This window comes from Felis catus, chromosome B1, assembly GCF_018350175.1.
Source record: "Felis catus isolate Fca126 chromosome B1, F.catus_Fca126_mat1.0, whole genome shotgun sequence".
NCBI classification, from domain to species: Eukaryota; Metazoa; Chordata; class Mammalia; order Carnivora; family Felidae; genus Felis; species Felis catus.
The window spans coordinates 30,060,458-30,087,014 of record NC_058371.1 but is presented as its reverse complement, the minus strand read 5'-3'; the positions used below and the strand labels follow the sequence as shown (position 1 = coordinate 30,087,014).

The following is a 26,557-nucleotide window of genomic DNA, read 5'->3' as shown; positions in this document are numbered from 1 at the left end:
CTTTAAGGACATTTTATAAAGTAAAATGTCACAGAAAGACAAAAACTGTATGATTCCACTTACATGAGATACTCACAGTAGTCAAGAATCATAGAGACAACGTAGAATGGAGGTTGCCAGGGGTTGAGGGGGAGAAAGAATGAGAAGTTATTGTTTAATGGGTATAAAGTTTCATTTATACCCTGAGCCTGAGTGGCTCAATCGGTTAAGTGTCTGACTCTTGATTTGGGCTCACGGTTCGTAAGATCAAGCCCCGCATTAGGCTCCTCACTCTCAGTGCAGGATTCTCTCTCTCCTTCTCTCTCTGGGAACTAAAGAAAGGGGTAAGAGGGGACTTTTCATAGTCTATGTTTTTGTACTTTTGCATTTTATACAAGTGGCATGAATTAACTATTTCATATTTTAAAGTTTATTCTGTCAATCATTCTGTATACACATATATGTATATGTGTGTACTGCATTATCACAATTACATCTTAAAACACCACCACAGGGGCACCAGGGTGGCACTCTTAGTTGAGCCTCAGACTCTTGGTTTTGGCTCTGGTCATGATCACAGGGTTGTGGGATCAAGCCCTGCATCAGGCTCTGCACTGAGCATGAAGCCTACTTAAGATTCTCTCTCTCTCTGTCTCTCTCTCTCTCTCTCCCATTCTGTCCCTCTCCCCACTCCTCGTGTGCTCTCTCTCTCTCTCTCTAAATAAAACAAACCAAACCAAAATGAAAACAAAAACAAAACCCACCACACAGCCACACACTAAAAAGACCAGTCAAAAGTATGCCAAAGTGTTGATCGCACTTGGCATTGGTTAGTGACATTATAGGTGTTTTTTGTTCCATTAAAAAAAATTGATGTTTATAGTAAAATTCACCCTTTTTAGTGAGCAGCTCTTATAAAATATAGAAAAATCCCATAACTCCTCATAATTTCCTCATTCCCTTTTGTAGACAACCCCGTCCCTCACCCAGCTCCTGGCAATCATTGATTTGTATTCTATTACAGGTTATTTTTTTAAATCTTTTTTTATACCTTTGAGTTCTGTATTTATGGACTAATTTGAAGGGCTCATGAGTTGCTTTTGATGGAAAAAAAATACTCATTTGTCAAAAAACAGAAATAACCTTTCAAGAAAGGAGGAGAGGGAAGAGAGGGACAAAGATGGACAGGCACAGAGAAGAAGAAAGATCCTTTTTTTAATCTTTTACTAAAATGCTATGCTGCTCTTGCTCCAATAAAGGGCTATATGGCCAGTTGGAACGCTATGTTACCACTGAGGGTGACTTATTATAAAACCTGTCCATCCATGAAAAGACTTAGACTAGCCACGTGGAGCACTGTGCTCCCACTACAGAATTTATACCAGTATTCCAAGTTTGATGACCCCTGCGGAGTGGAAGGAAATTCTTCAGGGGGTGAGTTACAAGAAGCCCTTCTATTTGTGTACCGATCGATGCATTTTGGTTCACTTACACAGCTGTCATCTCAAGGGATGCCCACAGCATCATGGGGAGGAGGGCAAGGCATGTATTGTTCTGCCGGTTTGAGAGGCACAGGAAGCGGGTCCTGAGAGGCCGGGTGTTGATGTAAGTCTCACCTCTGTTGCTCTTAACCAGGCATCGTTTTTCAGCTTGCGATGAGACTTTGAGAAACGTCTTTAAATGTGGAAAGAGTGTGGAGATTGCGACAAGGAGGCATATGCTTGTGAGGGGCCAAGAAGCATACGGATGGCCAGGATTCACTCAGGCTGATGGATGGAAGAATTAGCAGCGTGGGCAGAGTTGACCACACAACCCTGCACGCGAGGGCTGGCACAGGGCACGTGCGGTCCTTGACTGGTCCAATGAGGGCCCCTCTGCCGTGGTTAGAGAGGGGCTTCCTCCTCTGGAAAGCAGGGCTCTGGGCTCCCAACGTCCTCACGAGCGTCTGTCCCACGTGAAGTGGTTTTGCTGTCTCGAAAGGAGTTAAATTCATGGTGCAATCATCTGTGGTTTTTCACTAGACCTTCCATGACATCTGTACAACTTCTGCTCCATAAACTGCATCTTTTCAAGTATTTTGCAACCTCTTTTGCTTTGTAATCTGAGAGTGTTTACTTGGCACAAGATTGTGAAAATTTCCACTCTTCTTTTGGAGAGACTCTTTCCTTCAGATTTATCATAGCAGAAAAGGAAACTGAAAAGATTGTGAGTGTCTTGGGAGCCTCATGGTACATCCAGGATGTATTCCACATGTACAATGCGGTAGCATCACCAAATAAAGAACATTAGGGCTAAAGTACTACAAAGATCATTGCAAAATACTAGATAATGACATTTAATGCCTAAAGCCTTAAAAAATAAAGCAACAAAACCCGCTAGATAGCACTTTTCTCCACTACAGTGCATATTCTGTGTAAGTCATGGACATGAAAATGTAAAGAATCTATCTGTGCCGTTGAATAAATAATGCTCAGTAAATATTTATTAGGCGGTATTTACTGTGTGCTAAATGGAAATAGACACAACAGAGATGATGTCTACTCTCACCGAGTTTATAATCCATCAGAGAGATTAATCAAATACTTGAGTAATTACTTAATAGCAATGGTGATGGGGACTATGAGTCACAGGGAGCTGAGAACCATATGCGAGGAAGGGTTCTGTAGTCAAAAACACTAGCAACCTGTAGTGGGCTAGAATGGGGGACACTAACCAAATCTGGAAGGGGGGTGTCGCCAGCGCAGACATCCCCAAGAAAGTGACGTTTGAGCTGATTGATGTCTGGAGGGTGAGTCGGAGATGGCTTGGTGACAGGGAGTCAGATACACGTTGGGCACGGAGACCTGCCTATGTGCAGTGGGGGTTGGGGTTGGGAATGGCTTGGTGCATAAGCAGAGCTGTGGGCAAGAGGAAGCTGGAGAGGTAGGTATTGGTGAGATCATGCAGGGCCTTGGAGGCCATGTTAAGATTTTGGTTTTGGATTTCACCCCAAGACAAGCAGAAAACCACTCACAGGTTGTAAGCCCTGAAAGAGGATGAATGGCAGTGATCATCTCAGGCTTAGTTAAGGAAAAGTCCTCAATCACTTTGGTAAAATACCCGAGTAAGCCCAAATGACCTTTATGGCCAGGGCTGGATTAAAAAGAGGGGCAGTCACACAGTTTCGGAGGATGCCCATCCATAGGATGCATACAAATCACCGGGAATGGGATGGATGTGAAACTAACATTCCCAAGAGTCCCTTCATGAAACGTGCTGTATGTGAGCAGAAGCGGTGGAGGCTTGATACCCCTATAATATACATGAGCACGATAACACAAGGCTGCCCTGCTTCCTGCACAGCCTAGGAAGGAAGTGGCTTATGGGTGCCTGGACGCTTTCCATTTGGTTCAATGGGATATGCAAGTTCGTGGCAAGAGGAGCTTCTTGCCACCAGTGGTCATCCTTTTCCAGCCCTTCACTCGCTACACTCAGCTTCCCTGCTTAAGAAATGCCAGACACACATGTGATAATAGCATTCTGAAGTGGCACCATGCTGTTTGCCTGTTCAAGGTGTGGACACCTCTCCGAAATAAAGACAGGTGAACAGCAGTGAGTCCTTGGCTCCTTGGCAGCGATGGAGAAGAGGGAGAGTAATCAGATTCTATATCCGAAGAGCCCCTTATAATACAGCATGTGCTTTGTGTATATCAACTACCTTGGCCCTCACAGTAGGTATGTATTAGTCTGTCATGTGCATAAGGACATTGAAGCTCAGGAGAGTCGAGTTCATTTTTTAAGGTCATACATCTAGTAGCAGAGCTGGGAGTCCCCGAAAGGAAGTTTGGTGTATTTAGTTCTTGCATATGTCACAGAGGTACCAAGGGCCAGCCCTACGCCCAAATCACCAGTCAAAACCTCATGTGTTGGGCACGTAGGCTCTGTTTTCCATAACAACTATATGGAACTGGAGGCAGGCTGATCATGTCATTAACTGCTGACTCCTCAGGGATAGGTGAGGGAACCGGGGACACTGTTAGAAGAGACCCTGAACCTTGCTGGAGGCAGACAACGGGACAGCAGCACAAAGGAGCACAGTGACTCAGGTTTTGTGGGGTGCGGCATGCATACTATCTCCAGAATTATGAAGAAGAACACAATGCTGTACATATAAATTATAAGGGACAAAAGTGAGTATTAAAAGAAAAAAAGAAATTCCATCAATTACAAAATTTTTAAAGCTGACAAGACCACAAATGTGACAAAATTCAGAGAAACAACATGATCTTTTTATTAACTAAATGCCTGATGACCTTTATCATACTTTTCTCCCAACTTTTTCCATCTGAATATTTTTTGATTGCCTCTTCCTCTGACAATGATTCTGTAATTTTTTTTCTATAGAGAACATTGAAAGAGAGTCAGTCTTTAACATGGTTGATTGAAATCTGTTCATTTTTAATTATTAATAAAGAAGATCTTTCAACTTTACAACTTATTTTGACAATGTCCTGCAAATGTTTATGATTTTAAATTTCAGGGGAAAAAAACCTCTATTATATTTTCTGCCTTAGTTGTTACAGAGACACTCAGAGTTTATGGTGCTATCAATGGTTTGTGCCCTACAAGCATCAGGACTCTGATAAATTCAGTTTCCTGTGGTTCCAATTTACAAAAAAAGGTTGGCGAATTAATAATTGCATACATTGAAATATTATGTTTTCTTTTCTAAAAAATTAAAAAAAATTTTTTTTTTTATTTTTATTCTTGAAAGAGAGACAGAGTGTGAGCAGGGGAGGGGCAGAAGAGAGGGAGACACTCAATCTGAAGCAGGCTCCAGGCTCCAAGCTGTCAGCACAGAGCCCAATGTGGGGCTCAAACTCACGAACCACAGGATCATAAAGTGAGCTGAAGTCAGATGCTGAACTGACCCAGCTACCCAGGAGCCCCTGTATTCTTGACAGAATAGAATTTCCATTGTGACTAGACATCAATGGGACTAAGTCCTCTGGTCACAATTCCACACATCTGATGCCTGGTAGAATTTTCCACATGCTAGTTTCTGGCTCCTACCATTTCAAAACTTGTCCTGTCACGGCTCACATCCCACTGGTGCTTGGCACACCGGGACACATTCATTCATAATACAATCTCTGGCCCTGCACCTTCCTGACATGATGCCATGTGAGTCAGCACAGTGGGTTTTGGCATATTTCTGGGAGCTTTTCCTACTCTGGGACACCTTGCAATAACTTTAGTAGACATCCCACTAAAGCACCAAATAAATGTATCTTTCAACTCAACTTTTCCTGAGTTGGATTCCAAAATGCCCAGGGCCCTCCCAACTCTACCCACACAGGAGGAATATTTTAGAGGGAACGTCAACATGGAAAGAGACTTTGGTCTTAAATTGATTGTAATTTAATTGTATTATCTTGTAAATTTTATACAAATGTATAAGCTTCTGAATGCATGGCTAGGAACCCCAACAGGAGTCTTGGAAAAGGTCATGGAAAGAAGGGCTCTTCTGTTTGGGCTTCATTAGCTCCAGGGTAAATCCTCAAAGTCCAAGGGCCTCTCAAAGAAATGGTGTTTTTGTTTGTTTGTTTGTTTGTAGAGTTATCTGTGATAGGCCAATATGAATCAATGCATAGGAATATAAAAATTTTTGAAAATTAAAAATATGTATACTAATAACTAATTGTCAAAAGATTGACAAACAAAGATCAATCTGCATATGTGATGATTTTCCATCTAAACATCAACCAATTTTAAAGGGTGAATGAATCATCATAGCAGAGTTTCCTTATCCAGTTACATACCCTTTTCCATCTCTCTTTTTAAAGTTTATTTAGTTTTGAGAGGCAGAGAGAGAGAGAGCATGAGCAGGGGAGGGGCAGAGAGAGAAGGAGACACAGAATCCAAAGCAGGCTCCAGGCTCTGAGCTGTCAGCACAGAGCCCAACACAGAGCTTGAACCCATGAATGGCGAGATCATGACCTGAGCTGAGTCGGACGCTCATCCAACTGAGCCACCCAGGCACCTCCCTATCTCTTATTTAGTCTTCATAAAACACTACAAGGTGAGTGTTATTATCTGTATTTTACAAATAATGAAACTGAGGGGGCGCCTGGGTGGCTCAGTCGGTTGAGCGTCCGACTTCAGCTCAGGTCACGATCTCGCGGTCCGTGAGTTCGAGCCCCGCGTCGGGCTCTGGGCTGATGGCTCAGAGCCTGGAGCCTGCTTCCATTCTGTGTCTCCCCCTCTCTCTACCCCTCCCCCGTTCATGCTCTGTCTCTCTCTGTCTCAAAAATAAATAAAACGTTAAAAAAATTAAAAAAAAAAACAACAACAAATAATGAAACTGAGGACTTTAGGGGCTTACGTAGGATCATCCTGTTTGTAAATATCTTAATTATCCACCCACCAGTCTCTCTAGTGGGTCAAAATTGTGAAGAGAGCTGTTTACCCTCTTGAAATCCTGCATCACTGGTTCATTCTGGCTATTTAGAAACAAAACAAAAGAAATCCCACCTAACCCCTGCCCTCTGTCCCAATGATTTCTTAGATTTTGTGACAATAAATTATTCTAATATTGTCTCTCTCTCTCTCTCTCTCTCTCTCTCTCTCTCTCTCTCTCTCCTTTTAAACAAGGATGGAGAGGCTCCCTTTCACTTGATCTTTAATGGTTGGATCTCAAGTTTCTGTCCTCAGTGGTCTTCTAGCCTGAAATGCTCTCCCTGGGTGACTTCATAATTTCTCAAGACTTTAAAAACCATCTATATATTGATATCTCCCAAACTGTACCTCTACTCTAGATCTCTGCAATGCTCTGCAGCTACTGGTTCACATCTTTAAGATGGTCTCTGCAAAATGGAGCATCTATAAGATTTTCCAGAATTATCTCCTGCCATGTTCTTAATCCACTCAGATCTTCACATGGTATTCCTTCTTTTTAAAACACTTTCCCATACCTTCCTTTTTCATTTATCCCTTAAGTTTCCATTTAAATGTGACTCCTAGGGGTGCCTAGGTGGCTCAGTCATTTGAGCATCGAACTCTTGATTTCATCTTCTCAGGTCTTGATTTCACAGCCCCACGTCAGGCTCTGCTCTGACAGCACAGAGCCTGCTTGGGATTCATTCTCTCTCTCTCTCTCTCTCTCTCTCTCTCTCTCTCTCTCTCTCTCTCTCTCTCTCCCTGCTCCTCCCCTGCTCATTGTCATTCTCTCTCTCTCTCAAAATAAATAAATAAACATTTAAAAAATAAAATAAATGTGACTTCTACAGGAACACCATCTCTGACGTCTCCCCAGGAACAGAGTGGGGAGCCACTCCCATGTTTTTCTGTAAGTGCCATCCTATCAGTATTATTTTTGCCTATAACGGTCAGAGATCCAATTACAGTGGCTTAAATACACAAAGTCTAATTCTCTCATGTAAAAGAAGTAAGTCAGCAAAGCAGCCTCCTGGGGCTCACATGGTGGTTCTACAAAGTTACTAGAATCCTAACCCCCTAGTATTCTCCAGGCTACGTTATAGTCCAGGATTACTGCTGTAGCTACCACTCTCCCAACTGCTTCATGAGCCTTCTAGGGGGGGAAGGAAAGCTAAAAGGACCCTTCTTCTGGCTTATTCATCTCAGAGAAGGCTGGCTAGGAGAATCGGTCTTTTAACTGGGTACAATTAAAGGGTTCTGTTTCTAATGAAAATCGGGAGAATTTTGTGCTAGGGTAGGCATCTGGCAGTGTGCCACACTTTTCTGTGTACGTATCACACCATCTTTTCAAATTATCTGTTGAATTCTCCGAGTTCCCCACTAGGCTGAAAGCTCCAAGGAAGGGAATGTGTCTTATTCAGTTTTCTATTCCCAACACCTGGCACAGTGGCTCCCAACTAATAGGTCCTTAATAACAATTTAGCAAACAGATGAATTAGTTGTTGTGGGAAAACCATTATGCGATTAAGCAAATTAGCATATTTTATAAAGCTCCAGGAAAAAAGAAACTTTCTACTTTGCAGAAAGGAGGAGGAGGAGGAGGGGCACAAATGGCCACACAATTACGTAATTGTGTCAAATTAGATCTTGGTTTATAAAAGCAGGACATACTGAAAAAAAAAAAACAACTTTTGTTGAGTGAGCTCAATAAAAGGGAAATGAATCTTCAGACATACCTTAAGTCATGTCTATTTATGGTGAAGGCAACAAGAAAATACATTACGTACATTCTTGAACGTTTATCACTGTTTGAAACGTTAGCCTTTCATTTTCAGCTAATGTTGTCTCTTCTCTTGCTATCCTAAATGGTTCTAACTACTTTCTTGTGCTAATAGGTTATGAGTTTCTCAGGAGCTTTAAAGAGCATTCTTTTCTTTCTCACTTATTTTTTTCTCTTTTGACAACTTGTAACTAATGCTCTGGTCAAGGACACAGAGCAATAAAATTTCTACCCTGTGGCTTCACTAAAGAGCAAGTTCATAAGGCTTGGACCGGACCTCAAGCAACTCCAGGGAGCACCATCAACATTGTGCTCCTCCTTCTGCTAAAGCCAGCTTCACGAAACTGAAAGACCATGTAATGATTTTAAGCCACAGTCATAAAACCCAGCATTTAATATTCCTGTGAGATCATCACAGACTCCAAGACTACATATTTACATGTTGACTTAATCCATTAAATGTTACCTCTTTTCAACAACAGAACTCCCCTTGCAATTTAAAGGCCTCCTAATGTCTAATAGTTCTGTCTTCAGAAAACAAAACAAAACATTTCCTTAGGTGTTGAAAGTGTACGCTCCTGCGAAGGTTGTAATCTCTTCATTCTAGAATGTGTTTTGCCCCATGATGATATGGAGGAAACGGCTTTACTATCTACAGATCTTCCTCAGCTCATGATGGGGTTATGTCCTGATAAACCTGCCACGAGTTGAAAACATCATAAGTTGACAATGCGTTTAATACATCTAACCTATGAACATCACAGTTTAACAGCCTAGCCTATTTTAACTGTGCTCAGAATGCTTACATTAGCCTATAGTTGGATGAAATCATCTAACACAGAGCCTTTTTTTTTTTTATAATTAAGTGTTGAATATCTCCTGTAATTTATTGAGCCCTGTATTGGAACTGAAAAACGGAATGGTTGTATGGGTACAGAATGATTGTACATATATTGGTTGTTTACCTTCAAATGACAGACCAGGAGCTGCGGCTGCCCTTGACCAGCACTGAGAGAGACAACTGTGCTACATGTCACTAGCCTGGGAAAAGATTAAAACTAAAAGTTTGAAGTTCTGGTTCTACTGAATGTGTGGTGCTTTCACATCATGGTAAAGTCAAACCATGGTAAGTTAGGAATCATCTGCGATTATTTCCTGAGAGGTTTATCTTCCTAGCTAGACTCTAAATTCCTTAAGATCAGGATGATGTTGCAGGACTTTATGTGGCCTGGTAATAATGTTGACTCCATAGTCAAGGTCCAGTTACCACATATGTTTTGAACCAAGGGTTGAAAAATGAGAATTATGAGTAAAGGTTAAAGGAAATGGAGCTTATGATGAACACTGTAATATATTTGAATGTAATATACAATCTTCCCCTTAATATCTTTCACCACTGGTTAAGAAGCATCTCTGAAGTGTCCACACTTCAAGACTCTCTCAAGCATCATAGTTGGACAGTTAGGGTTCACACAGGAGTGAGGCACTACCTCTGTCTTCCAGTGACAAGACTGTGTTCCACTTCTAAGGCTTTGATTTCTCCTGCTAATTATACTCTCAGCATCCGTCTGTCAATCTCTCTCTCTGTCTCTCTGTCTCTGTCTCTCTCTCTCACACACGCACACGCATGCACACACACTCTTTATCTTTGTCTTCAGTTGGACAGGCCTATATTCCACACCTCCTTCATCTGGAAGACTATTAAACACTTTGCTGAGCTCAATGATCCTCTCTACTCTCTAGATTATTTTTGCGATTACCCAGGTACAACACTACAAGTACACTGTAGGAACTATAAAAATATAGAAAAACACAATGACAAAAGTAAAACAACCTAATAAAGATACCACCAAGATGGGGGAAATCTCTCTCTCTCTCTCTCTTTTTTTTTTTTTTGCTAAGAACTTTATTTTCTTTCTTCCCTTATTTTCCTTTTTCCCTTCCCTTCCTTTTCCTCTCTTCCCCTCTCACTCTCTTACTTTTTGGAGGGAGATGAAACTTGTGTTTATGATTTGCCCTTTTTAAAATAGGGATGTGCATTTAAGTCATTACTGCTTTATAAGATCTTCTTATATATGTATCAAGGATATAATATTTTCTCTTAGATTCATGACACATAATACCCTTTTCACTATATGACTTAATTTTATATTTATTTTAATGTAAACTATGAAAAATTTTTCAGGATATCAAATCAACCATCCTTTTACTTTAAAATTTTTGTCTTTGCATTATGCTTAAAAAATTTATATTTATTCAAGATCAGATAAATAATTGCATAGTTTTCTATAGAGTCTTTCATCTCTTAAATTGTTAAATTAAATCAACTTGGAATTTATATTGCTAATGGTATGAAGTAAGAATCTAATTTAATTCCAGATGGCTAGCCAATTTTCTCTAATATTGTTTTCTCACAGATTTGAGAAGCTACCTTTAATATCTGGTGTTCTGGACTTTGACACTTTTCCACTGGTCTTTTTTTTTTAATTTTTTTTTTTCAACGTTTATTCATTTTTGGGACAGAGAGAGACAGAGCATGAACGGGGGAGGGGCTGAGAGAGAGGGAGACACAGAATCAGAAACAGGCTCCAGGCTCTGAGCCATCAGCCCAGAGCCTGACGCGGGGCTCGAACTCACGGACCTCGAGATCGTGACCTGGTTGAAGTCGGACGCTTAACCAACTGCGCCACCCAGGCGCCCCTCCACTGGTCTTTTTATGCCACATCACACTTTAAAAAACAGCTTTATTGAGTATAACTGATATATAAAAAACTGTACATACTTAACATATACAATTTGATGAATTTTGACATATGTATATAGAGGTAAAACCATCACCACAATCAAAGTAATAAAGATCCATCATTTCCAAAAGTATCCACCTGCCCCTTTGCAATCCCACCCTCAGTTTCCAGGCAACAACTGAGGCAGCTTGCTCAATAGATTAGTTTGCACTTTGTAGAGTTTTATATAAATGAATTGCATAGTGAATTTTTTTTTTTTAGTTTGGCTTCTTTCAACTCGGCGTAATTATTTTGTATCATTCATGTTGTATAGCAGGTGTCCATTTCACTCCTTTTTTATTACTAAGTACTATTCTATCCTATGTACATGTCACAATTTGTTCATACATTCATCTACTGATGGACATTTGGGTTGCTTCCAATTTTTGACTGTTACAAAGAAAGCTGTTTATGAATATTTATGCACAGCTCTTTGAATGGATGTGTGCTTTCCTTTCTCTTGAGTAAATACTTAGGAGTGAAGTAGCTGGATCATATAGAAGACGTGCGTTTAACCTATTATGAAGGCTGCCAAAATATTGTCCAAAGGGGTTGTATCATTTCACATTCTCACCAGCAGTGTATGAGAATTCCATTTCCTCTTCATCCTTTGTATAGTCAGTCTTACTAATTTTAGACATTCTAGTAGGTATTTATGATAATCTCATTTTGATTGCAATTTTAATTTCCCTAATCACTAATGCTGTTTGCCATATTTTTATGCGTTCTTTGGCTATCCATATATCTTAGATGAAGTGCATATGTTCAAATATTTTGCCCGTTTTTTGTTGGGCTGCTTGTTTTATTAATTATTATAACAACTAAATTATTACTTTATTATAATACATTATCACAATTATCAAATAAGGTTGTAATTGTAAAATTATTTACAATTTTATAATTGTAATAATTATATAAATTTATAATTATAGGATTATTGTCATTTTATTACATAAAATTGTTAGATTTAAAATCATTATTTTATTTTGTTGTTTTCTTACCTGTTATTTTTTTTATATAAATGGTTTTCTTTTTTTCAATGTTTACTTATTTATTTTGAGAGAGAGAGAGAGAGAGAGACAGAGAGTGAGAGAGAGAAGTGGGGGAGGCATAGAGAGAAAGGGAGAGAGACTCCCAAGCAGGCTCCATACCTTCAGCACAGAGCCTGACATGGGGCTCAATCTCATGAACTGTGATATCATGACCTGAGCCAAAATCAGGAGTCAGACACGTAACCACCCAAGACACCCAGGCATCCTAATTCTTACTTGTTATTTTAAAAATGGTAAAGACCAAATTAGTATAGTTTTATTATTATAATTATTATTAATGATTGGTATTTTAGACTGGTAGTTGGATTTTTGAATCTATTTCATTGACCTACTTCATGCTATGTCATGCTATTTTAATTTTGTTGCTTTATATTATTTTTTCATAAATAGCACTGAACTTTTAATTATTCTTAATTAGCATAATTTGGTGAGAGGAAGCCTAGGCTATTCTCATCCGTTTATTTCAGAATTTGTAAAACTTTATGAAACTCATTTTAATAAAAAATCAGAACTGAGTTATATTTTTTATAATTTTGGAAGAAATAAGACCTTTACAATATTAAGTATTCTTGTCCATTAAATTGACTCCTTTCTTCATACGTTCAGTATTTTGGATTTGTTGAATTTCCTATCTATTTCCTCTTAAGCTAGAAAATGTGGGCCTTTAAGGTTCTAGATCCTTCCCTTAACTTGTCCAGTCGTAGTCAACCAGAATCAAAATTATACAGATTGAAACTGAAAGACACTGTAGATTATCCTGGCCAGTATCTGTACTAGTCTATGAGAAAATAAAGCCCAAAGAGCTGAAGCACTTCCTTAATGTCTAGAGTATGTTAATAGCAGTCTCAAGAGTGACCCCTTACTATCATTTAGTGTCTCTTCTGTTACATCACTGTAACTGTCCTTACTTCCTATTATTTCCCCAAATGGGTCTCTACTTTCTCTTTTTCTTTACTTATTTATTTTTTGGGGGGGATGGGGGGAGAGAGAGGGAGAAAGAGAAAGAGAGAGAAGAGGGGACAGAAGATCCAAAGTGGGCTCTGTACTGACAGCTCCAGAGAGCCCAATGTGGGGCTCAAACTCACGAACCGTGAGATCATGACCTAAGTGGAAGTTGGTCACTTAACCAACTGAGCCACCCAGGGCTCCCAAATGGGTCTCTACTTTTGTAAGGCTGGTGTCCTTGACATGCATCGCATGCTCCAAAATCATTGAAATGAAAATACCACCTTCTCACAAGTCATGGTATATGTGAAGGCAATTTACTTGCCCAGTGTCAGGGTAATGAGACATATTAGCACAGGTAAATGCAGAGGATGTTGCCTAGTTATATGAGTTATGGGCTTCCTGGCTTGGGTGGGTTGAGAATGGAGACTCCTCAGATGGAGAGATGGAAACTTTATGGCACATCCTTAAGCTGGTCTTGCTATAGGGTGGAATTATAAGATGTAAAGTAAGTTTCTTTATGATCTTATAAAAGGTTTTTAAAGAAATTGAGGCAATCACAAAGGAGAAAGTGCAGGATTTTCTAAATGACTAAACATTACTCATTTGAGTAGAGTGGATCTTAACCTTTTATGGGTCAAAGTACACTTAGAGCATCTGATAACATAAATTCAACCCTCTTTCCATAAAAAGGCATACACGGTTCATACAATATGAGGGTTTATGGATCCTGTGAAAGTTGTCTATTGGTTTCACAAGTCCTGCCACAAATCTTCCCAGAGTTCCATGGACATAGGAGTTCAGAATTCCTTGAAGAAGTAAGTAGTCTGCCTACTACAATAGCTCATGAAGGAAAGAAAGAGAGAACAAAGATTATGTGTACGTATGCAGGGATATGGAGACAGGGAGTCTAATATGGTTCAGGCTAATCGATATGAAATCTTTTCTCTGAAAAACTGCACTGCACTTCCTTATATCAAAAGAGAAACTTTTTTCAGATTCTTGGAAACAGCCCAGAGTACGTCAATATACTAATAGTAAACACAAGACCAAACAAGGGGAGGTGGGAACTGAGACAGTAAGAGGTTAAACATTCCCTTTGAACACAAACAATTACTTGATAAATATTTACTGAGCATCTGCTATGGAAAATGCACAGTGCTGAGTGGTGGGGACACAGTGCTTATCTAGAGAGTCACTGAATCAATATGTCATAAAATCAAAAAGGCTCTAATATGTACTATATTATTATATTAGTTATTAAACAGCATAATACATAATATTGTTTATTATTTTATAGATGAGGAAACAGTAGCCTAGAAGGGGTGAATAGACTTCTTAAAAAAATTTAGTGTTTATTTTCTTGTTGAGAGAGAGAGAGAGTGACAGAACACAAGCAGGGGAGAGGCAGAGAGGGGAAGACACAGAATCTGAAGCAGACTCCAGACTCGGAGCTGTCAGCACAGAGCCCGAAGCCGGGCTTGAACCAAGAAACCATGAGATCGTGACCTGAGCCAAAGTTGGACACTAAATGACTGAGCCACCCAGGCGTCCCAGAAGGGGTAATAGTCTTACGTACAGGATTAGAACCCAAGTCTCCTGATCAGACTTTTTTTTTTAACGTTTATTTTTGAGACAGAGAGAGACAGAGCATGAATGGGGGAGGGGCAGAGAGAGAGGGAGACACAGAATCGGAAGCAGACTCCAGGCTCTGAGCCATCAGCCCAGAGCCTGACGCGGGGCTCGAACTCACAGACTGTGAGATCATGACCTGAGCCGAAGTCGGACGCTTAACCGACTGAGCCAGCCAGGCACCCCTGATCAGACTTTTAATGAGTACCTACTCTGTGCCAGGCCTGGTGCTAGACACTGTCAAGTAAATTTTCACTCTTTTACAGAAATTCCACATCTTCAGTAGCTACATGTAAACAGGTGTTCTTGCACCTTTCTTTGTTTGTTGTGAAGAAGGTAAGTCATCATTTATTTGGGTAAGAAGTGAAGAAGTGAAGAATTTTTTTCCAAATATTCCTGACAGGAATTGTGAACTTCTAGAGAAAGGATTTGTATGCATCTCATAAGTCCAAAAAACAAAAATCTTTAATACTTGGGAGGTTTGGAAGAAGAGAAGGAGTACATTTGGACCTAAGGATTCAAAGTTCAAGAAAAAAAAAAAACATTCTCTGCTACATTCTTACAATCTATTGTTCTCTGTGGCAGTGTTTAGTGTTTGTTTCTTCTGCAACCACCAGGCAGGATTGAGAAAGGAGACAGGATGGCACATAGAGACCACTTAGGGTGCATTTTGAAATCCTTTAAAAGCTGGTCTCCCCCAAGGAAGGGAAAAGATCCAGGAGAGCTACTGCCCACACCCTCCATTCTTCTCTGCTGCGATGCTTCACCCCATTTCCTCCAAACCCTGGAGGAAGATTTGTTCATTCAGGTAGACTCCTACAGAAAAGAAGAGGACATACACTTATCACATCCATTTTGAAATCAAATGTGCATCTTGACAACTGCAATCTTGTCACTACAAGTAGTCAGATGATGGGAAGGCAGAGCATCAGAAAGGAGAAAGCTAATGAGGAAAGTCAACCTGGGCCTGGTAGCCCATCGTGGAGTCAGTTTCGGGTGAGGAAAGGGCACTAATCTGGGCTTCATGTGGATGCACGTTCCCGTAAAAGATGTTATAGATAGTGGTCTGTCTTAGTCTAGCTTAACACAGAAACCTATATCACCTATTATATGGCCAAAATCTATACATATACCACATTATAGCAAAAAAGGATACTGATACTACAGTTAGAATTTCAAAACACACTATATAATTTAAGTAACTGGCTATAAAGTAATTTTCTTTTTGTTTTCTGAGTACAAATGTAATTCATTGTGATTTTAGAGTATATAAGATATTTCAGAAACAGAAAAAATCATCATGCACCATGCAGAAACAGCTGTTAATATAGTTACTGAAAAATAAATATAAGGTATTTGAGATTTCGCTTCAGAGGGATGAAAAGGTGAAGAAAATATCTGAGTAGACCCTAAAGCAAGTGCAAAGAGTGATGGCACTGGTTTCTTCATGCCACTTGAAAATATTTCTAAGGCTATCCAGACACTTTGTTTATAACAAATTTTATTTTATAGTCAAGAGGGAAGGGAGAAGGAATAGACCAGAATGTGGTGTGAAAAAAGATTTTCCTGAAATAACCACAAAACAGATGAAAGTGAGATGAAAACCAAAAGCAAAAACAAGACCCACAAACAAACAGGAGGAGCTTAAAGAGGATGTGTACGTAGATACCAGAAGGAATGATCTTTGGAGCTATAATTACCTGTGTAGTGATAATTAAAAGGAAAAAGAAAAATTACCTGTGTGAGCCTGAATGTCTGGAATTAATTAGCAAAATGGGGGATCACTGGATTTCAATTAAGTTCCCTGGTGCCATTTTGAATGCCAAACGACTTGGCTAAAGGCTGATGAGCCTAATGCAGCCCTCAGCGTAGGTGTTATCCTGAAAAGCCAAATGCTGTATGTGAAAGAGTGCCCACGGCCTCTCTTTGAAAAGGTCTTCATACAGAGAAAGACAGATACCATATGTTTTCACTCTTATGTAGATCTTGAGAAATGTAAGACCATGGCGGGGAGGGAGGGGTGGGGAAGGAAGGAAAAAAAAGTTAGAGAGGGAGGGAGCCAAACCATAAGAGACTCTTAAAAACAGAATAAACTGAGGGTTTATGGGGGGTGGGAGGGTGGGGAAAGTGGGTGATGGGCATTGAGGAGGGCACCTGTTGGGATGAGCACTGGGTGTTGTATGGAAACCAATTTGACAATAAATTTCATATTGAAAAAAAAGAAAGAAAAGGTCTTCCCATATTCATGCTTGTTGCATTGCAAGTTTCTATGTTCTCTGAGAAAGTGACACTTTAAAAACAACTTTGTAGTCAAGACCACTTCAGACTCATTAATTCCACCCAATTACCCTTATCACTCTCAAAGCACGATATCTTGCCAATCCTGTTTTGTCTAACCTTCCTCAATTTATTTAATGCAGAACATTAAACAATTTCTTATTTATTACAAATCTTGGCTATAGATCTCTGTTTTTTAATCTCTCGGTTGTAGATCTCGTGTAAAAGTACATGAAAAAGCAACAAGTATATCAAACTAATGAGTGTTTCAGTGGCATGAATTTACCATGATTTCATTACCACATGAGGTGTCAATGAAAAGAGCTCAGGAATCTGGGCTGTGTGAATTCATTTGTTATATGAGGTGCATGTGAGTTGGCAATGAACTTGTATTAATATGTATTGAAAAATTGGGGCACCTGGGGATCATATTCAAGGCCCTGCAGAGTTCCTGTCATTAATGAGCTTATCATCAAAACAGGGACTTTCAGAAAGAGAGATAGGCACACCTACATTAACACTAAGCTATAGACAGATCATTCGTTTATTGGAAGGAGAAAGGCTATGAGCTAAATATGATTTCCCCCCCAGAGCTGCCCCCCTAATGTTTGCTTGAAGAGATGCCTTTTGAAAAAATGTTTTATTTCAAGGGCTCTAGTGAACTGGCTATCTACGTACAGCTACAAATCTACATAAATATACGTGCTTGTGTCTACCCAAAACATTGTTGGACTCATACATAACAGATGATAACAGTGCTTTGTTCAGGACAGTAGGATGAAAAGGAAGGAATAAAGTGTAAAACAATGAGGGAGATTTTAGTTTTTCATGTCATATATATACTTCCAATACTGTTTGAGTTTGTCATGTGAATATGTTACTTTCAATTTAATTCTAATGTGAATGTAAAAACACCCATGTTTTGTGCTGCAGTGAAAATATGAAGTATTTGGGCCCCTGGGCTGGCTTAGGGAGGGATCCCTTTTAGGACGCTGACCCCACCTACCCATGTAGGACCAACAGAGGCACTCAAACTGTCCTACATGTTTTGAGCAGTAGCTATGGTAGTCTGGATTTTCCTCAAACACTTGGGACCTTGAAACTACTGAAACAGAACCACTATGGGGCCACCACTCATGTATAAAGCACTCAATATCACATTGAAAAAGATGGAGTCCTCTTTGGATCGATTTGCATGGCTAGTGTCCAGGATATAAGAATCATGCCTTTCTTCAACAGGTGCTTCTAGCCAAGGAAACGAATATACTCTAACCATTCCTTCAAAGTATAAAGTGTTTGCACCACCCCAGAGTAAAAAAAAAATACTCCTGTAACTAAATGGATATTTTCCGCCTTTACCATCAATTTTCCTGTTCAGTGTAGTCAGAATGCAGATAACTCTGGACTGTGATCAACATGGATGTCCCAGAGTTAATGTGTATGTTGCCAGCAGAGGAAAAAACGGAGAGGCCAAATCTTAGGCCTGGCCACTTAAATACATAGCTACTAAAATACTGACATTTTTGTGAGCTAGCTCCTTACATAGGAAACTAAGCTAGAAGGGTATCCCCTGGCAGACCTTTAGCAGAAACAGGGTCTCAGTGAGTTTCTTCTTTGAAATCAGCAGATCTTACCCTTTCCTAAGCAGAATATATAACTCATGAGTTGTCTAATATACTTAAATGTCTACTAAATTAACATCTACCAACAAACTAGGTGGCTTTTATGTGTTGAATTTCCAGATGAAACCTGTGGGGTTTTCTATAGACCTAAGATGTGGCTTTTTGCTAATATAATTTTCAAGTGGATACAACTGTGTTGCCCTGGTAAGAAGGAGGCACCCCAAACACTTGCCACTTCCAAGAACCCAGAAGCGGTACAGTTAAAGTGGATGAAATTCCATTGCATAAGCCTCACCCTCCTATGTTTTCAGGAGGGGCCCTGACATATATACTTTTAAGTGCCATTAGTAATCTGGACGTTTTCTCAGGCTTCAGATACAAAGCTGCCTTGCATTAGAGGGATTCCTAGACAGTACGGTGACCTTTCCATACAGGTCTCCACCGTCAGGTAGTCATCTACATGGGGAGACTGAGCATATTTGAGCCACAATTTCATATATTGCAGATGCCCTCTAATGGGTCCTTCTGACCAGGAACTATTTGCTTAAATCACATTTTATAGAATCTGAGGACATTGGAAAAGTGAACACAGAACAACAGTGTGCATGTCTGACATAGCATAAGATGACTGTTAAACTTCCCAACAATTTCTTATGTATACACAATGAAGGTCTAAACAAATTTTCTAATAGAGCAGAAATCTGTACATCTCTGGCAAGCAAGTTTTTCAGGGGATGGCTAAAGATTTCTTATAAAAGCGTCTGACTCATTATGATTAAGCATCAAGTAATAAAAACAGATTCACCATTACCACCTCCCCTTTTACTGCAGGCTGACATTAGCTGGCAAGGTTATTGCTCTGCAAACCCGCATGTTAGGTCATTAAGGCTGTGTGTATGTCATGACTAAACGGACATTAAATGTTTCTCAAGTTCATAGCAGGGAAAGCCATTAACAAATGCATAAACAAAACTAGAGCACTCTTTAAATTTCTATTATGAAAGGCAAACATTTGCTAGTATATGTAAGGCTTTATACTAGGTTTCTAAATTTGAAGATGTAAAAATATTGACCAATCCTGACCCTGACCTTCACATATAATTGGAAAATTAAAATACGATATTATTCTCTAGTAAGCATCAATGAGCACAAAGAAGGTTTAACAAGTTGGATTAAATATGTAAAATAAAAGCTGACAATAAATTAAACCAAATACTAATTATATACCTTTCTTTCCTTTGAGATATTTTCTGAAGTTTTTAGTTGGGAGATGTATTTACAGACAGCCAAAGCAAGCTGTCAAAAAAAGAAAAAAGAAAAAACAAAACAAAACCCAAAGCAAGCTGTCAAAATAGTTTCAAAGTCCTTTGTGACTGACTGTTCAGCATAATGCAGTCTAAATGGTTGACTGAATTTTTTCTCTGCAAACCAGATTATTTTGGCATTGTAAAACCATCATGCCTATCCACAGCCTCAAAATGGGGAGAATTCCAGAAACACTTCCAGAAGACAGCTTATTATTTTTTTTTATTATTCTTAAAGATCTCATCACCATCAATTAGTATTCATTAATCATCCAAGTCTGTGCTGTGTAACTGAACGGTAACACCTCATTTATTTTGCATTGCTATAGAACAAAATGATGCATGTCAGTACATTTTCTAGAAAACAGGAGACTGTTGTGTTTTTTTGTTTGTTTGTTTTTAATAAATCTACTTTTATCCAACCATATTTAAGTGAATCTTTCTGACAGGCTCCAATATTTATCTATATTCTTAAATGTGGTATAGGAAATATAAGCTAAACTTCTAAGGTCATCATTAGGAACATCAGCAATTAACAATATTATCAAAAGGAAGCTGAGGGGGAAGTGGCATTTCCAGGGAAGCAACAGACCACTGACATTAAGAATCTAGACTACTTGTGGACTCCAGCTCTGCTTCCTACCAGATGGACAAACTTGAACTTTCTGCATATTGGTTTCTTCTTTAAAAGGAGTAATAACAGTACCAGACATTGGGTCGTTGTAGAGGTGAAATGCTTGCAGGAGACTTACACCAGTGTCCAACACAGCATAAAAGTCAACAAATTGTAGCTCTTGTGATGAATAGTCTTGCTTTCATTTTTAATGTCTGATATTCAATCTGCTGTCTTCTGGGAAACGAGACATGTTTATTAAATTGAATATAATAGGGGGCTCCTGGGTGGCTCAGTTGGTTAAGCGTGCAACTCTTGATTTCAGCTTAGGGCATGATTGCACAGCTCATGAAATGGAGCCTGTGTTGGGCTCTGCAATGGCAGCATGAATCCTGCTTGGGATTCTCTCTCTCCCTCTCTTTCTTGCCTCACCTGTTCATGTGCATGCTTTCTCCCTCTCTCTCCCTCTCTCTCTCTCTCTCTCTCAACATAAATAAATAAACCTTGAAAAAAGAAATAAAATTGCATATAATAGAACATGAGCTTTCTTAGGGATATTTTGGCTGCTTCAGAGCAGTTTTTACCTAGAGATTTTTTTTTAATTGTGTTAAGAATCTCTAACATGAGATCTACCCCCTTAACAGGTTTTTAAATATACAGTAGCACAGTGTTGTTAAGTCTAGGCACAGTGTTGCACAGTAGATCTCTACACCTTATTCCTCTTGCATAACTGAAACTTTGAACTTGTTGAAAAGCTACACCCCATTTTCCGCTGCCCCCAGCCGCTGGGAATCATCGTTCTACTCTGTGCTTCTATAAATTTGACTATTTTAGATATCTCATATAAGTGGCATCATGCAGTATTTGTCTCTCTGTGACTCGCTTATTTCACTTAGCATAATGTCTACAAGGGTCACACATGTTGCCACGTACGGCAGAATTTCCACTTCTTCCAAGGCTGCGTAATAGTCCGTTATATGTATGATACCACATTTTCTTCATCCGCTCATTTGCTGGTGTAGATTAGGCTTGCTTCCACATCTTGGCTATCGTGAATAATGCTGCAATAGACATGGGAGTACACCTATCTCTTTAAGAACTTGACTGTAATTCTTTTGGGTAAACACTCAGAAATGAGATTGGTACATCATATAGCAGTTCTCTTTTTGGTTTTTTTTGAGGAATTTCCTTACTGTTGTCCACAATGGATGACTAATTTACATTTCTATCCACCATTTTACCGTCCCACCAACAGTGTACAATAGTTCCATTTTCACTCCATTCTTGTCAGAATTTTTTTTGTTTTCTGGATAACAGCCATCCTAACAGGTATGAGATGATATTTCACTGAGGTTTTGATTTGCATTTCTCTGAGGCTCACTGGTATTGAGCATCTTTGCATGTACTTGTTGGCCTTTTACATGTCTTCTTTAGAGAAACATCTCTCTTTTTTTTTTTTAATTTTTTTTCAACGTTTATTTATTTTTGGGACAGAGAGAGACAGAGCATGGACGGGGGGGAGGGTCAGAGAGAGAGGGAGACACAGAATCAGAAACAGGCTCCAGGCTCCGAGCCATCAGCCCAGAGCCTGAGGCGGGGCTCGAACTCACAGACCGCGAGATCGTGACCTGGCTGAAGTCGGACGCTTAACCGACTGCGCCACCCAGGCGCCCCGAGAAACATCTCTTAAAAACCTTTACCTATTTTTAAGTCTGGCTATTTTTTGTTTTGATTTGCCATTTTATTTGTTTTGTTGCTTGCTGATTTTGCTATTAAGTTATAGGAGTTCCTTTCATGTTTTGGATATTAACTCTTTATGAGACATATGGTTTACAGATAGTTTCTCACATCCTGTCAACTTAGAGATGTTTTACTCTTCCCCAGCAAATGCAATATGCTGGATACCTAACCCACAGAAACACACCCATATATAAATATGAACTCAAGCAACTTGGAGATGGACTTGACTGAAATAAATTTTGATATCATTAGTAAAAAAAAAATAAAAATAAAAACAAACCCAAAAAACAAAGGGAAGAATTATGAGAAAATAAATGGTATTAAAAATCGCAAAGCAGGGGCACCTGGGTGCTCAGTCAAACGTTGGACTTCCCCTCAGGTTATGATCTCATGGTTTGTGAGTTCAAGTCCTGCACTGGGCTCTGTGCTGACAGCTTAGGGCCTGGAGCCTGCTTCAGATTCTGGGTCTCCCTCTCTCTCTGCCCCTCCCCTGCTCGTGCTCTGTCTCTCTCTCTCTCAAAAATAAAATGAAAACATTAAAAACTTTTTAAAAATTAAAAAAATTGCAAAGCTGACATCCATATGGGATACATTCCTTTATTTTTAACATTTTTGTAAATACTTACTTTTGAGAGAGAGCATGTGTCCCTATGTGAGTGGGGGAGGAGCCAAGAGAGAGGGAGACATAGGATCCAGAGTAGGCTCTGTGCTGACAGTGCTGAGCCAGATGTGGGACTCAAACTCATGAGCCATGAGATCATGACCTGAGTGGAAGTCAGACGCTTAACCGACTGAGCCACCTAGGTGCCCTGGAATACATTCCATTTTAATATTAGATTTTTTTTTACCGTTTATTTATTTGTGAGACAGAGAGAGACAGAGCATGAATGGGGGAGGGTCAGAGAGAGAGGGAGACACACAATCTGAAACAGGCTCCAGGCTCTGAGCGGTCAGCACAGAGCCCGACGCGGGGCTCGAACTCACGGACCGCGAGATCATGACCTGAGCGAAGTCGGCCGCTTAACCGACTGAGCCACCCAGGTGCCCCATCAATATTAGATATTTTAAAGTTGATATACAAATTAGTGTTTTATGCATTCACTCAAGTAGGCCCTTACTTTTACATAGTAGAAATTACTTCAGTTGGAATTCTATGTGTTACTATGGCATTTAAAAAAATATTTTGTAATAGTTTATTCAGTAATTCAGAAATACTTCTACATTTGTACCATAGAAGTCATAACATTCCCTTAACAAATGTCTGCACCTCTCCTTTATCTATTTTCTAACACTGCCATCTGGTTTCCCTTAAAAACTGAGATGATAGCATGTCTATTACCACCTGAGAACGGACACAGACAATAAACAAATGAGATCAGCCCACTCACCCTGCCTAGGTCTGTGTGGTTAGGGCAATCAGGCAGCAGTTAAAGCAGCTCTAATTGCATTGCCACTCTTGGTTTTATCCTCAGGCCTCCAAGACCACAGGATATGCAGAACCTCAAACTTGCCTCAGAAATCTAAGATTTCGAAGACCCTGACGGCCAAAGACTTCATTCCTATGACCTTACACTCAATGTAGAGCCGGTGGATGACATAATGTGGGTTTCATCCATAAACTGACTGGTGTCTCACTTTTCCTGAGTGAATAACTACTCTCTCCCCTTTGCCAAAGGAGGCTAGTTTTCCAGATGCCTGACAAATGAATGGGTTTTGGAAAATACTTTGATTTCTATAAAAGAAACATGTTCTAGAAATACAGAGTGGAATAGAGCCTCTTAAAATATGACTCATTATTAGAGATTTGTCTAGAATTCAGGTTTCTTCATGCCTTGTGGAAGAAAACTTACGTATATAGAGGAAACTGGGATTAAGACAGGAAGTCAATAGATCTATACCCACTGGATTTCAGAAAGACATGTAAAAATGTAGATACCCTGACATACGTGATATGAGCTGAATCTATCATGTTTTGGGCTTGTCCAGGACCTGGCAAACTTCTTCGGTAAAGGGCCACTCAATATTTTAGGCTTTGCAGGCCAGAAGGCCTCAACTACAACAGTTCAGTTAGGCCGTTGTAACACAAAAGCAGCCATAGATGGAATATAAAAGAATGAGCATGGCTCTGTTCCAATAATACTTTATTTACAAAACCAGGCAGCATGTCCGATTTGGCACATTGGCTGAAATTTGCTGACCCCAAGTACAGCAGGATAATTACAGGGTGTATTGTGTAAGAGACTGAGGTAGAATCCCAGCTGTGACATTCTCTAAATGACCTTGCCATATTCTGAAACTTCTCTGAAGGCTTCTCTGAGTCTCTCACTCTTTATGATAAGGAGATGATACCCAATGCAGGTGATACCCAATTGGCACATCCGGCCAATTTTAATGGTACCTAAGTTCCTGTAACTAAGTCCATTCCTGCTCCCTTGGGACTTCCTTCACTAGAAGGAAGTATATCTTAGAACCAATTTTACAGCACTCTAGCCACACCAAAATCAAGGAGGTTATCAAAGGGATATAGGCAAAAATGGCACTCTTACAATTACGACAGTCATGAAGAGAGAAGCACAGAAAGAGGCTTTTTTTTTCTTCAGGATTAGACAGATACTGAAGGTTCTAATACTTTTCAACATCAGAATGGTTGAATTAGGTCAGAATTGGCCCTGTCATTCAGCCTCCATAAGCAGACCACAGCCCAACGTAGGACAGAAGGGGTGTGTGTGTGTGTGTGTGTGTGTGTGTGTGCGCGCGCGCACATGCACGTGCATTCACGTGTAGGAGTGCATGTGTGTGTATTGTTTAAATGTTGCACACTATGAAATAACATGGCATGGACTATTAAACGACAATCTATTAGCACTGTGCAGCAGGGCTATATTTTCCCATTTCTTGCCACTAATATATCTAGTTCTATGGCAGAAGTCCTAGAACCACCCCCATCTGAACCCCCAGCAGCAGAGGGAAAGGAGAAAGTAAAGTTCTTTTGAAATCATATCTGACTGACTTCAAAAAGCCACTCCCTCAGGTTGCTAGAGGGGTTTTGGGTGAGGGTAAGGGCTAAATGGACAAGGGGCATTAAGGAAAACACCTGTTGGTATGAGCATTGGGTATTATATGTAGGGGATGGATCCCTGGATTCTATTCCTGAAATCATTATTGCACTATATGCTAACTAAGTTGGATGTAAATTAAAAAAAATAAAAATAAAAACATTTTAAAAATCAACTCCCTCAGACCTCACCAAGCACATTTTTTTGATAACATGACCCATATTGAGATCACAACATCTTTTGAAAAATAGAAATGATAGATAAAACCTTTCTTATCTAGTGTATTTTTTATTTCCAAGCTTATGCACAGTTTCACTCAACTTCCTGTGACCGGATGAGGAGGACAGTGGGATGACGCCACAGTCAGACTGCTGGATTGGAATCCTCCCTCCACTACTGGCTGGAACCACAGGCAAATGACTAAACCTGGAAATGCCCATTTCATAAATTGGTTGTGAAGATTAAAAAAAATGCACATAAAGCTCTTAGCACAGTATCTGCCACATGAAAAGTCCTCCTGGATGTCATTTACTGTCACTGTTAGCATCCCCGTTTAACAGACATAAAGCACAAAATGCTAAGAGTTATGTGACTTTCTGGATGTATGCCTGGCAAGGTCCTTATAGGATCAGAGCTAGTACCACACAAGAACTTCTTTTACAGGTGGTCCAGCCTACTTCCTCACCTTCCTAAGTATACACCAGACTTGTCTTGATGAAGATGCTTATTCTCATTAGTTCCTAATTCTACTTGGAGAAGTCAGAGAGGTAAAGTCAGCACTTGGGGCTGAGGGATGCAGGGAAGGAAATGACGAATTAGGTTTCATGGTTGCTGTTAGAATACTTTTGGATGGTTTCTGTCCTTTTTATTAACAGTATGCCACCAGGATGCACATTCAACTTTCCTTTTGCTTTCAAACTTGACAAATCCAGCTAGGGCAGGAGAACAGAGCACATGGAAATAATTGCAAGAGGAAAAGAAGGATTCTATTCTCTTTGAAACACCACAAGTCCATAAAATGGAAGCTATCTGGCTGCCACCTCTCCTTGCCAGTCTTTCAAAGTGATGGATTCGACTTTTTCATCTACTTTATCAGGGATTTAGTCCTTATCTTGTTTCTCCTTTCCTTGGTGGATCTGAGCTCTGAACTCGCCTTGAAGCTCCTCTGGCAGATTTGAGCTCCCAAGGACTCACCGGAGACTTGATGTCAGATGGAGAACTAGTACCAACGAGATGCTAAATTATTGAGATGCTAATAAGCTTAGAAAGGAACATTCTCCGCAGTGCGGAGTGGGCAACTTAGGCAGGTTGGTACTTATCAGAGTGTTATTTCATCAGGTGATAAAGATTTCATTGA

The 26,557-nt window shown here is 39.8% G+C and overlaps 1 protein-coding gene and 1 long non-coding RNA gene across 8 annotated transcripts in view; one reads left to right on the top strand and one right to left on the bottom strand.

Moving 5' to 3' along the window:
- NRG1 (neuregulin 1) overlaps window positions 1-26,557 on the bottom strand; it is a 1,111,639-nt gene that overhangs the window by 389,907 nt on the left and 695,175 nt on the right. The window lies entirely within an intron of this gene.
- Window positions 4,930-25,779, top strand: LOC102899209. Of its 2 annotated transcripts, XR_006597343.1 has the most exons (3): window positions 4,947-5,142; window positions 23,617-23,745; window positions 25,500-25,779. It is a non-coding gene; the product is annotated as an uncharacterized LOC102899209 (long non-coding RNA). The 2 variants fall into 2 exon arrangements; XR_440063.4 differs by lacking the exon at window positions 25,500-25,779 and having other exon boundaries at window positions 4,930-5,142; window positions 23,617-23,778.